The following is a 13,014-nucleotide window of genomic DNA, read 5'->3' on the forward strand; positions in this document are numbered from 1 at the left end:
ACCGCCAGTCCTCTGTACAGTGAGTTGGTGTCTTGCTGCAATGAAAAGTACCTTCCACCGTAGGTCATTCCACCTCTTCCTGATGTCATCCCTTGTTCTTGGGTGCTGTCCCACAGCGTTGACCCTGTCCACGATTCTCCGGCAGAGCTCCATCTTCCTAACTATTGATATCTGATGCACCTGTGCTCCAAATAGCTGTGGCTCTGCCCTGATGATTTCTCCACTATGACCCTTAGCTCCTCCTCTGTAAATAGGGGATGTCTTTGTGGTGCCATGGGTGTTGTGTGAGGTGTGTAGGTGAGGGTGTGTAGGGTGATGTGTAGGGGTGTGTGAGTGGTTTATGGGTGTAAGTAGTGTGTGGCTCTGGTTTTGTCTGTGGACTTGGTGTCTGTCTCATGCCAATGGTTTGTAGTCGTAAAGGGTTATGGGTAATGTGGGTGGGTGTTTTATAGTGGTGTGGGTGTGTGGATGTGGGTGTGGTGTGTGTATGGTTGTCAGGTGTGTGTTGTTTGAATTGTCCGATGTGATGTTGTTTTGTATGTGTGTGTGTATTTTGATGGCAACGGTATATACTGCCAATGGTGATTTGTGGGTCATAATGTGGTGGGCATTGTTATGTTGGCTTAACGGTGTGGGTTTTGATACTGCCACTTTATAACTGACCTTTGGACTGGCGGATTTGTGTATGTGACTGAATAGTGACAGATTGGTGTATGTGTATCATAATATGGTGAATGGATATCCACTGCCGTGGCGGTATGTTGGCAGCAGTCAGTGTGGCGTTAAGTGAGATTTACCGCAATGTCATAATGAGCGCCTAAGTGTTTTATTTAATCTGAAGTGCACAACCTGCACTGCCTTCGCACTAGTAGCCTTGTTTTGCAACGAGTCCTTTATTCCCATATAGGCAGTGTCAGGAGCCTGGTCAGCAAGATGTTCCTTAGAGCTGGTCTACGCATGGCCGCTCTCATGTATGGTTGACACGGAGTGTCTTCACTGGATTTATCAAGCCCAACAGCACCAGGGATATGCCTGATTTCATTTATGTCCTGTTCCTTAAGAGGAGTTTGCCCTAGATCTTTAAGGTCCTCTTTAAGTACTTCAGCGTTATGACTGGGTCAATTACACCTTCTGTGGCAAAATTCAGTGTGGTTATTGCCCACCTAAAATACCTGGACCACTTGCTCTCGCAGCCCTGGATTATCACCTGATAGTAGTCTTTTTGCACTCAATATCTGAATTCACCAGCCTGAACTCCAGTCACATCAGTGTACGTCTTGTTGTTTCGGGAGACCGAATATTTTTTTATATTTAGCTACATGGCAGCGCCCTGTATCAAATAGTGCATGATGCAGCTTAATACGGTGCAAATTTTGCCCCACGTAATCCTTAAAAAACAACGCATTTTTTAACATGGGTCGTTTTTTGAATATCACTTACTGCTTGCGCCGACCTCCCATAAATATGCCCCAAGGTGTGTGCCTGCCACACAAACTCTGCCCAAACCAGATATCTACCCTCTCCCGTTACACTCACCATTAGGTTACTCAACACAACACACATTGAAAAAGAGAGACATTTTGTCTTTGTCAATGCTTATTTTTCAATGCAATCTATACGGTAAAGCCAATACTCTGTGGTTCTGTTAAGCATATTGCAATTTTGCTTTAAAATGCACTAGCAATCTATCACCCTCTTTTAGGTGCTTGTTTCAGAACAATTTGAGCGTAATGCTGAAAGTGCTAACTGAAACGTCAGCTCAATTTTATCCTTATCACACAAACATACATTAATTTCAGTTTGCTAATAATGATAATAATAATGTTGTTATTGAATTAAGAAGCGTTTGCCATTCGCCGTAAAATGAATCAGCCTAACAACCTGTTCGTATTATCGTATGTGCACTGAGGCAAATTTTGACTCTAAAAGCAGAACTGGATAGGCTCTAAATAATTAATCTGGAGACAGTTTAAAGAGCTGTGATTGCTTATTGGACACATCCAGACAAAGACCGAGAACGTAAGGAGACTTTGGCAGAAATTGCACAGGGCACTGTACCCTAGGAATGTTCCCGCGAGGTACCGCAGCATTACTACTACAATTAAAATTGATTTATGCTAATAATTCGAAAAGCTTTCATTAATGTTTGGATGCCTAGACGTGCATTGTCTTGTAGATCTGTCAATTCTAACACATAGTTTCATCTGTGACACGTGGGTTCTTCCTTGTTTTAAGCGTCCACAATCAACATGCCCTTTAATTTGTAAGTCATTTTGTTCAAACCTCCCTCTCTCACTTGGTAAAAATTATGCTGTTTTTTCAAAGAAGAGGCTTAGTTGCTTCCTCATTAAAATAACGTGATTCCATCTATAATCTGTAAAACTCATAACAAGGGCCAGGTGTTATTAATAAATTGAATCGTTAACTGTTTCCTGTATGGTGTGAATTCCTCTGTTAATCATTCTATGCACTATCGTGCATTCAACTAATCTAACTATAAATTAAGTAACAATCAGAGATCATACAAACGTACAGTGGCGGCCCGTCCTTTAGGGCGGAGGGGCCACGCCCCCCCCCACTCCATGAAGAGTGTCTGTCAGGCTGAACAAAGGTCAGCCTGACAGACACTCTTTATGTTCAGGTCAGGCAGCCAGGAGCAGACATGCGCGATTTGCGCAGACTCCTAGCTGCCTGAGCTGAACTTTGCTGGGCTGAGGAGATCACGACCCTTATGGGCGTGATCTCCTCGGCCCAGCAAAGGTGACTCCAGGCCCTCCCCTGGGTGACGAGGAAAGCGTCACCCATTGACACTCTCCCTGGGCGCTTCAGGTTTAAGCCCTGAAGCGCCCAGGGCGAGTGTCAATCAGTGACACTTCGTCACAGAGTGAGGTGGGGTCAGCAGTCTCACTGACCCCATCCCACTCTGTGACGAGGCTGGGACTGCTGCCTTCCCTCATTGGCTGACCTAAGGTCAGCCAATGAAGGAAGGCAGCAGTCCCAACCCTCCTGGGACCTGGAGGCTGAAGGTAAGTGTGTGTGTGTATGTGTGTTATGTTTTCCTTTGAATGTTTGGTGCGCGCGTGCATGTTTGAGTGTTATGAGTGTTGTTCATGGATGTGCGTGCGTGTGTGTGTGTGAAAGAATGAATGTGTTTGATCTTGTAAAATGAATGTTTGGTGCGTGCGTGCATGTTTGAATGGAATGAGTGTTGTTACTGGATGTGAGTGCGTGCATGCGTGTGTGTAAGAATGAATGTGTGTGAATTTGTAAAATGAATGGTGCGTGCGTGCATGTTTGAATGGAATGAGTGTTGTTAATGGGTGAGCGTGCGTGCGTGCGTGTCTGGGTGTGAAAGAATGAGTCTGTGTGTGTGTTTGTGTGTGTGCCCCGCCCGCCCTCCTCCCAAAGCTGCCGGCCGCCACTGCAAACGTAGGTCAAGTTCTAGTCCTGTAAATTAAAATATGAGGCACTTGAAATCAATATTCAAAAGCCAGATTTATGGCGAGGTGGGATGTGTGTCCTAGCTTTGTTCTACTTTGCACACCCCTTTGTGTCTCATGACTATGGCTGTTAAAATGCAGCATGCGTCGTCAAGCAGTGCCTCGATAAAAAAAAAAAAAAAAGAAATACAAAGTCGCTGGATTGCTGCTGTGTATTTTATCCCTTCGAATACCCTGGTCCACTGTGCGTCCTCATGGGCTGGTGGTATGCAGTTTGGATTGCCTGCGCAAAGAAGGGTTTGGACTGCTAGGGAATTCTGGGAAGCGTAGGATTGCCTTATCCATTCATTCTCAGAATTTTCATTGCCAGTGGCTCTGTATCCGGTGTCACAGGATCTTCCAGTTCAAGAAAATAGCGCATCTCTCTGCTCTGTCGAAACTGCCAGTTGCCTGAAGGAACAGACAACATAACCAGTGGCGTAACGAAAGTTGAGGTAGCCCCCTGCACAGTAAGTACCTTGAGGGCGCTCATCCTGAACCCAGTTAGGAGCCTGTCGCCCGCTTACAGTGTACAGTACTGAGGGGGGCCTTTCTGGAGCACAGCCCCCACCCCACACACTGGGGGCTGTGCAGGCCTTTGTTATGCCCTGATAAGGGCATAGATGCCAAGGCCCTTATTTGTGGGCTTTATGGCTCAGAGCAGCTCAGCAAGTCAGAAAGGCCAGGAATAGACCCTATTTATCCAATACAGCGCATTCCTGTTCTTTCTCTTGCACTGAAGCCCTTTTGGATTGTTTTGGTGCAAGAAGCTGCAATCAATCCTGGGATGCATATTTCTCTTTCTATGTATGCTTCTGCAGCACACATAGAAATAGGTAAAAACGAGGAGAAATAAACATATTTCTCCTCGTTAGGCCTCGCCTGTGTAGGTGTAACACTTTGGCACATTGTCGAACCAGCTGAGGGAAGATTAGTAAATTCGCTGCATATTCTACAGTGACTGGCGCTCAGTTTAACTAAAAAAACGTACTTCCTTTGTACTGCCATGGGGCATTGTCTCTAAGGTTGGCAGGTCACGTATATGGCTCTGTACTGGTGGCTAACACTGCTCCACTGTTCCTGCAGTACTTCATATCATGTGTGGTTGGCCACGAGTGCTCAGATTAAACCACCAGCTCAGGTACCACCTCTACTGCCTGTAGCAAATAGAGCTTGAGCTGACTACTCTGATACTATTTGCATAGCTCCTCGACTTCCCCAGGCACTCCGAGATGGAAACATCATGTGCTCCGCTTTGATGAGCCCACTCCCCTCTAGTAGCACCTGTGAATGGTGTGTGACACCAACCTACCTGCTAATTGGAACTGCACCAGGGAGTGAAAGAGGTCAGAAGGCAGATGACCGAACAACCTGCTGGGCCCAGAAAACAATGGTGCTTATTTAGAAGGTGTTTGCGCCGCCGCTGGATCATTTTTCTTGAAGCAACGGCGCCACTAAAACAACTCCATATTTACAAAGTGACGCTAGAGGCCTCTATCATCACTTTTTCCACCCTAGTGTAATTTTTCAATAGTGTAGGATCTGGCTGCGTCAGATACCAACAATGATATACAAGGTAGGCGTTCCCCCTTAAAAATTGATGCTGCTGCTACACAGCTGTATTTACAAGCTTTCTGAAAAATGATTCTCTCTTAGGAAAAGTTGTGCTCAGCCTGACTAGTGTAAAAATATTAACACCTGGCCAGAACACGCTTTAAAATTACTCTTTGGTACAGGTACATAAGGAGAACACACACAAACCACCCTGGCAACCTGAAGGACAACATAGATTTACTCATACTATAGTTTGGGGTACCAAGAGGACCATCCAAATCCCCACCATCTTCACCACATTCACCAACACCACCACAATCACCACCACCCGCACCACAGAAGCAGTGCAGGAGAAAGGAGTGCATCTACCGCCAGCGGACATCCCTGATTGCTCTCAGAGAGGAAGAGGCCATGACCATCTATCAGCTGCATAGGGAGTCCATCATCCAACTGCTTCACCTCATTGCGTCCAGACTGCAGGCTATGGTTGACAGGGTCACCAACGTACCACCACTGACCAAACTCCTGGCTGGGTTACATATGCTTGCGTTAGGCTCCTTCCAGACCACTGCAGAACGAGTGGGAGGAGTATCAAAAACATCCCTGTCAGCATTCCTCCCCTCTGTCCTGGATGACCATCCACCTTACTCCCCACAACATCCACTTCCCTAACACCGAACATCCGCAGCAAAAAGTTAAACAAGGCTTCTATGCCATTGCTGGATTTTTGAGTTGCTGGGTGCCATGGACTGCACACATGTGCAACTCGTTCCTCCTGCTGCAACTGAACACTTATACAGGAACCAGAAACATACCCACTCAATGAATGTACAGGCCATCATTGACCATCATGGGTTGATCCTGAATGTGGTGGCCTAATACCTGGGCAGTGTACATGATGCTTACATCTTCCGGAAGTCCATCATTAAACAGAGATTCCAGGTTGAACAATATGGTAATGGCCTGCTTGTAGGCAAGCAAACAGCAAGTACCTAACCAACACATCTACAAATAGATATGGGGGACAAAATACATAGATGACTGCCTGCCTGCACAGATAGGAACTGCAGGATGAGGCCTCTGACACATATATGCACCATGCTCCAGTACACATATGTACTGCAAAACACCCTGACATATAGGTGCAGGCATCTCAACCCAGTTTTGCACATGTTGCATGATGTAAAGGCATACAGCCATGCATGGCAGCTAGGAAATCTGCCCAACATCTCTGTGTGCAAGGGTGGTGTACCATGTCAACTGGGGGTGGTCACATGCAACACACATGGGCCATCGGGTGTGTCAGTGCTCACACATCAGCCTCATGTACAAGGCCCTGTTGATACAATGTACCACTAGAGCAACATTTTACTCACGCTCTGGTAGCACAGTGTGCCAGTCCATAGTTACAAGGCTATGCAAATCCACCATGCGTGGCTTTCCATGGCCTTGTAAATATGGACACCTTTCATGCATAACGCTATGTGAATGGGTATTACTTGGGGTGTGCCCATGCAACACCCATGGTAGATGATAGTATCGGATGGATTCCCAGATTTACAAGGCTGGGAATGCAGCAGAATCTAATAACAACTCAGGAATGGGGAGAAATATATTTATTTCTCCCTGTATTATCCTCCTACTAAAGTATGTGTTCCACATTCTGCAGCACACATAGAAAGAGGGAAACACCTCTTATGATTGTTTTTGACTGGGAACGTGACCCTTCCTGCAAAAAAACAATCATCTCTACAATGCAGGCACCCATGCACCATGGTGCAAGAATGCCTGCGTTGGCGCATGGCAGCAATTTGTGCACCACTGCAGGGAGAGAGGACAGAAAGGCATCATATCTTGTTGATACAGTGCATTTATGCCCTTTCTGGTGGTACATGGCAGCACAGCAAGGCACTTGCTACACTGTGCCTCATAATTGTGGCCCTAGGTGAACAATGACAAAACACAGCCCAGGGGCAGGTGATATGTAACTGTACAAATGTATAATGGTATGTGAAATAACTTCCATCTCACATGTGTGAAGTATAATGCTACACACAGATATCACTTACCATGCTTCTGAGGCAGCAGCCTTGGCTGGAAGGTGCTCCCACTTTCACAAATGCTATTGTGAAAGCAAAGGAGACCACCTACAACCCCTGATGCAAGTATGAATGTGTACTTGCTAGGCAACTTGTGTGTAAGTCTAGTTGTATGGACCCCAAATCTGCAGGAGGCCCCAAGTATTGTGTACCAGTTCCCCATCTTAGAGACATAGAACAGTGCAGGAAGTTGTGTAGCTGGACTGCAGATGACCACCAACAAGTTGGCAGGATACATGTGTTGTGTGCACTAATTGGGTACAATGCTATCACATGTACACAATGTTCCCTCACTGTGACATGCAAACAAGGATTGGGAAATGGCAGTTGTCACATCATGTCACTCAGTTTGGATGTGTGAGTGCATACTGTGTGGATGGCATCATGTAAACTGTCATGGACAGTGAAGGACAATCAAAGGCATGTACAAATGTAATGTATGGCAACACCAACATCTGGGGTGAGCATGGACCTATATATGTCTTTGTCAGCTATGTATGGCATGTCACCAACAACTTAGGCTGGACTTACAAAAAAGATTCACATCCACATTCTGTCACACCACACATGTATTGTGAACACAAAACATTAAATGGACTTCAGTGATGGGAACCGGCCACCATCTAAATCTGCTGCAGAAATATGACAGTCAGCAGGTTGAATTGTATGATGTATCTGCCCATGCACTGTTTTTGACACAACATACAGTGAGTGAACAGGCCCCTGGCAACTTCAGTACTCTGGCATGATCAACATATAATTTGGTCGTAATTGGGAGAAGTGCATGATAAACCCAACACACATAACGCACATGGGCAGGACTTATGCAAATACAGTAATCTAAAACAAAGACATTGTTTCTTTTATTTTACATTTCAGCTGACCAAGGACATGGCATCCAACAGTGGGCCAGACCACACTATGGAAACCCACAAACTGAGGCAGAAAAGGGTACAATCAGGTGCACAGTCGTATGAGAAACATCGTTGAGTGGACCTTTGGTCTACTCAAGGGCCGGTTTCGCTGCCTGCGAAATTTCTGGTGGGAGCAACTTGTATTTTCCCCCACCCCCAGTCTGCAAGATAATATTGACTTGTGCAATACTGCACAATATTTGTGACAGGACACATATTCCCTGGTATGGCGAACAGGAGACACAAAGAGAAGAGGAGGAGGATGAGCCACCACATCAACCTAGCCTCCAGAACACTGCTGCAGGTGCATGAAGACATGCACACATGGTGGAGACCTTCTTTAGTTAAGCACATGTGACTGAAGGCATGACTGCCAAACATGTCAATAAATGAGTCAAGCTAACATGTGTCTTGAAGTGTCTGTCACAGTCCCACTTAAAAAAACACACCCACTTCCAGAAAACCATAAGTAGACCACAACAGTATTCAATCAAGTGGAAACACTGTCGTCATTCTCAAATTACCAATCACAATGCACTGATCTCTGAAAAGTGTGTTGTATAATTGCTTGTCGAACAAATATTCCTGTACTCTCAAATTGATGATGAGAAGCAATGTAGGCACCCTTTGTCATGTTGCAAGGGTACATGGTTGCCAGGGACAAGTGTACATGTGCAAAAGGGGCACCTTCCTGCCTGTACACAGTCATCAATGGTGTTGTCCTTTGTCTATGTGTGGTGTAAATAGCAGCACACATAGGAAACAAGAAAACTTGGATAAATGAGGAATCCATTCCGGAGGGCCACTGTGATGGTACCCCTGAGGTGACATATGACTCTGCTGCATTACCAGCATTGAGCCCATGGCCAGGCACACTTAGCTACATGAGCTCACAGGACATGTTGCTCTGGTGGTGCAGGATGAAACTTGGGCTGGTAACTGTAGCCCATTGTGTCAGGGATCAATGCCATCATACCCCAACATTCAACAAACAAAGGTTTACAAGAACTGGGCTGTCAATGCCCCTGTTTGCCACTTTCCTGTTCCTGTTAGCACCAAGGTGCACATGTCACCAGATGTGCTGTGGACAGCCTGAGGAAATGTGCACAGGGCCTATTTGGCCTGCTACCAGGACATATGTCAACATGTATCTTAGCACTGGAGATCCACATCATTTGAGACACTTCAGTGGATCATGTCTCATGTAGATGAGGCATGATGTATGTGAATATGAACATAGTTATAACATGTTGAATGTCATACATCTTATTATGTCACACACATATTTGTACATGAAATGAGAATGTAGTGGTTTGGGGATGAAGAAAACATGTCTGTTTGTTGTCTTTGACCATGAAGCAATGACATCTAACGGTGTTGATTAAATGAGGGGACAAGAATGTCTAACTACTGTTATATGTTGCATAGTCATGTACATGTGATGAAAAGAGTGGGGCAGGAGTATTGCTAGCTATGACTGAGTGTGTTCTGTGAGTCATAAAGGTGCAGAGTGCCACTATACTCAGCTAGCCTAGAAACAAAATGGGGGTAGCTAGTCATGTAAAAGCATTACACTATGTATCTGAGACATATATGTATGGTAACACCACACATGTGTACATATCAGCCTGGTCTAACAATGTAGGACATTGAGACATACCCAATGGCATATATGAGTTGTCACAACCATAAAGCTTTTATGGTAGTTTTCAAGTCATGTGTAATGTGCAATATTTGACCACTGTGTTCATTGTTCAACATTCACAGTGCTATGTCTCATGTTATATCTTGCAAGTGGACCCGAGCCATACACGACTGGAGAGGTGGAAAGCTTCCATGACCCCGATGCTACCAGTGAGTGTCATCCTTATGTGTAAGGGCTAGTGTAAGGATTGTTTGTAATGCTGTATGCTGTGTGCAATGCCATGTATAAAGTGCATGTATACAAAATGAAACTCCATAGGCTATACATGTGTATGGACATTAAGGTGGAGGGTGAGTCCAGGATGTGCATTTGCATCTGACCAATGTCAAGGTGGTACCAATTGCTATAACTGAGGGCCCAAGGATTTGCTGGTGTGACCAAAGAGCAATGACCACAATACCAGAATCTGTGAACAAATGCGGTTGTGGCATCATAACTGAACATGGCAGGGCACTGTATACCTGAGCAAAGCTTTTCATGTGCACAGATAGGCTGTTGTTGTTCATGGTGCAATCTATGTCTGATATGTTTAGCTAGCCCACACATGGCGTATGAGTAAAAACACAGTGGTGACAGTAAGAACATGTGCCAGAAATACAGGGTCCTACACATTTATGCAGGATGACACTATGTGGTTCCCAGAACATATTCCTGCTGTGTGTGCCACAGGAACAACAAAGTAAATCATGTACTTCCAGGACTGAGGACTGCGTGAATAGGATCCTAAGATTAGCAGGACAAAGGTCAACATACCAGACTTGGATTTGCCCTGGAATTGCCCACTCTTGTGGTGTGATTCCACATACTCAATGTTGCATATGACAACATTGCTATACCTGGTCATCTTCAAAGTTCTGGAAATGCATGTTAGACTATAGGGATGTCCTTAAAACAGTGTCAGACAACATGTCAATACCAAATTCAGCTTTAGATAGTGCTGACCCTGATAGTCTACTGGATGTAATGTAAACAGGTTCATACAATCAACAGCATTAGCTATTGCTCTTCCAAGATACCTTTGCAGGTGAGATGTATGGCATTCAAGCACCCACCAATTAAATGGCTGTGCTGTGTGCTGGTGTGCAGCAAGGTCACAGGAAATGTGTACCCATATGTACAGGCAATGGGCTGCATAGTGGACACATCCACTTACTCGGGGAGCATGTTAAGAGTCATGGCTCGACTCACCATAGATGTACATGAGTGGATATGGGAGTAGTTTCATGTATCTCTGTGTGATGTGAGTGAGCTATCCACCCTCCATTCTCAAATTTTATACATGACATATGGATATTCCATGCAGCAATGTGTCCCGGTGTGAGTTCTTGCCATATCAGGCACAGAATTTTGTGAGACATGCCATTTAACTTACAGTCCTTGCTCAGATGACTTTGCTAAATACCAAAGGATCCAAGGGCACTAGAGTATGCAGAAGGGACACTGATGAGCAATGCAAAATGATGAGTGTGACATACCATGATAAGAAAACAGCATTTATCTAAACCATGGTCAGTGATGACATGATCATTCAAAGATGTTCCAATATGGGGTATTTCTATTGTGCAGCATTAGCTTGGCCCTGATACCTTGACCGTAATCAATGTGGAGATGATGGATATTGAGCAGATATCTATTCACTTAGCTCTCCAAGACGTTGTTGTGATTTGTGATGTGCATCATTTGATGTCTGCAGATAGTATTTGCATGGAATGCTTGATGTTCATTAACCAAATGAACCTGTGTATGACATGCTCTGTTTGCTCAGGAAACATGACTCCATCCCAGAAGAGGAACTTTGAGAAAAGAGATGACTGCTATCGCCACATCAGCCATGTGCAAAAGGCTTTCAAGAGGATGGGGAAGACATATGACCAGGAGAGAGCATTGGGATTCTGGAGTGCCTTCCCCCCTAGGGGTTCCAGCCATGGAACCAGCCACCTCTCCCTCCCATGGAAAGGGCAAGACTCGGGCCACAGACAGGGGTGGGCCTTTGGGGGCAGGTCCATCCACCTCCATTGCCACCACAACTGCCCCAACCACACCACAGGCCCCACCACATGTAGTTTGGTCTGAATTTGAGTGGGACATTCAGAGCAAAACTACAAACATGAAGTTACGTCTGTCAAACCTGGAGCACAAGCATGGTCAGGCGCTCATCATGCTCTGGGAGATTAAGTACCCCGTGATCAGGAAATAAGGCGCAGGATGGCCCAACTAGACATTTACCTCCTTTCCTCTTATATATCGTTTATAAAGTTGACATTTTTAGATAGTTAGTGTTAGGTAAGTTAGTGTAATGTAGGGCAGTTTTATTCCATAGTAGTTTTTATTAGGGATGGGTACTTTTTGGGGGGTTTCTTATGATCAGGTGTTATTGGGAGGGTGATGTTTTAAATCTGTGTACTTAAAAAAAAAATATATCTTTGTTTAGGCCTAAATGTTTAGTTCATTTATGTATAGCTGTAGTTACTGTTGTCCTTATCTACAGATGTGTTTTAAGGGGAGGTAGAGGGGTTGATGTTTATCATGCGGTATTAAATATATAGGATAATTTAAGATAAGTTAGTTGTAGTTATGAAGTAATTTCAGGTAGTGTAGGATAGGTAAGGATAGTTAGGTTAGATAGTTTAGGTAGTTTTTAGTTTAGTGTTAGATCAATCATTTTATAAAACTTTTATTGTTTCATACATTATGGTCTCCATTGTGGTTTACTGTTCAGGATTTAGCATGTCTGCACAGGTTATGTTAGGTACATGCATTTGGCTTTGCAAGCAGTATTTGGAAACGTATGACAAGGTGCATTCTTTATGGGCAACATGTCAGGTTGGCAATGGGATCCCATTAGTCATCTAAAAACAGAATTTAGCAATGTATGTGACAATCTGGATGTGAATAGATACACATCCCATAACAAGTATTCATATGCATTTGCTCTGCATTGGTAAGCCATGGGACATGCATTTGTGGAATGTTGTTGTCATTGCACTCACCCTAAATCATGGATTTGTTACTCACACAGTTATGGCACTTATGCCAGCCCCTCAAAGACTTAAACTAGCATCATTTGGTTGTCCCAGCAATGTAAGTTTTTTGTGAGTGTCCTTGCTTAGACCAGCCACTTGGGTGTGAGTTACATCAGCTGTCACAAGGACTGCATGATGCCTGTTGAATTACATGCTTAGGATTCTCAGAAACAATGTTTTCACCAACCACATCATATTCATCAAGTATGTTCACTCAGTCTGTGTGGCTTGTCTCGGACT

At 44.6% G+C, this 13,014-nt stretch overlaps 1 long non-coding RNA gene across 1 annotated transcript; it reads left to right on the forward strand.

Annotated features, from left to right (window-relative positions):
• The first annotated feature begins 2,964 nt into the window (after positions 1–2,964).
• On the forward strand, positions 2,965–12,440 carry LOC138268033 (uncharacterized). Its single transcript, XR_011199906.1, has 3 exons — positions 2,965–3,026; positions 9,814–9,900; positions 11,517–12,440. It is a non-coding gene; the product is annotated as an uncharacterized lncRNA (long non-coding RNA).
• Positions 12,441–13,014: the final 574 nt, after the last annotated feature.

This window comes from Pleurodeles waltl, chromosome 2_1, assembly GCF_031143425.1.
Source record: "Pleurodeles waltl isolate 20211129_DDA chromosome 2_1, aPleWal1.hap1.20221129, whole genome shotgun sequence".
In the NCBI taxonomy this organism is placed as follows: domain Eukaryota; kingdom Metazoa; phylum Chordata; class Amphibia; order Caudata; family Salamandridae; genus Pleurodeles; species Pleurodeles waltl.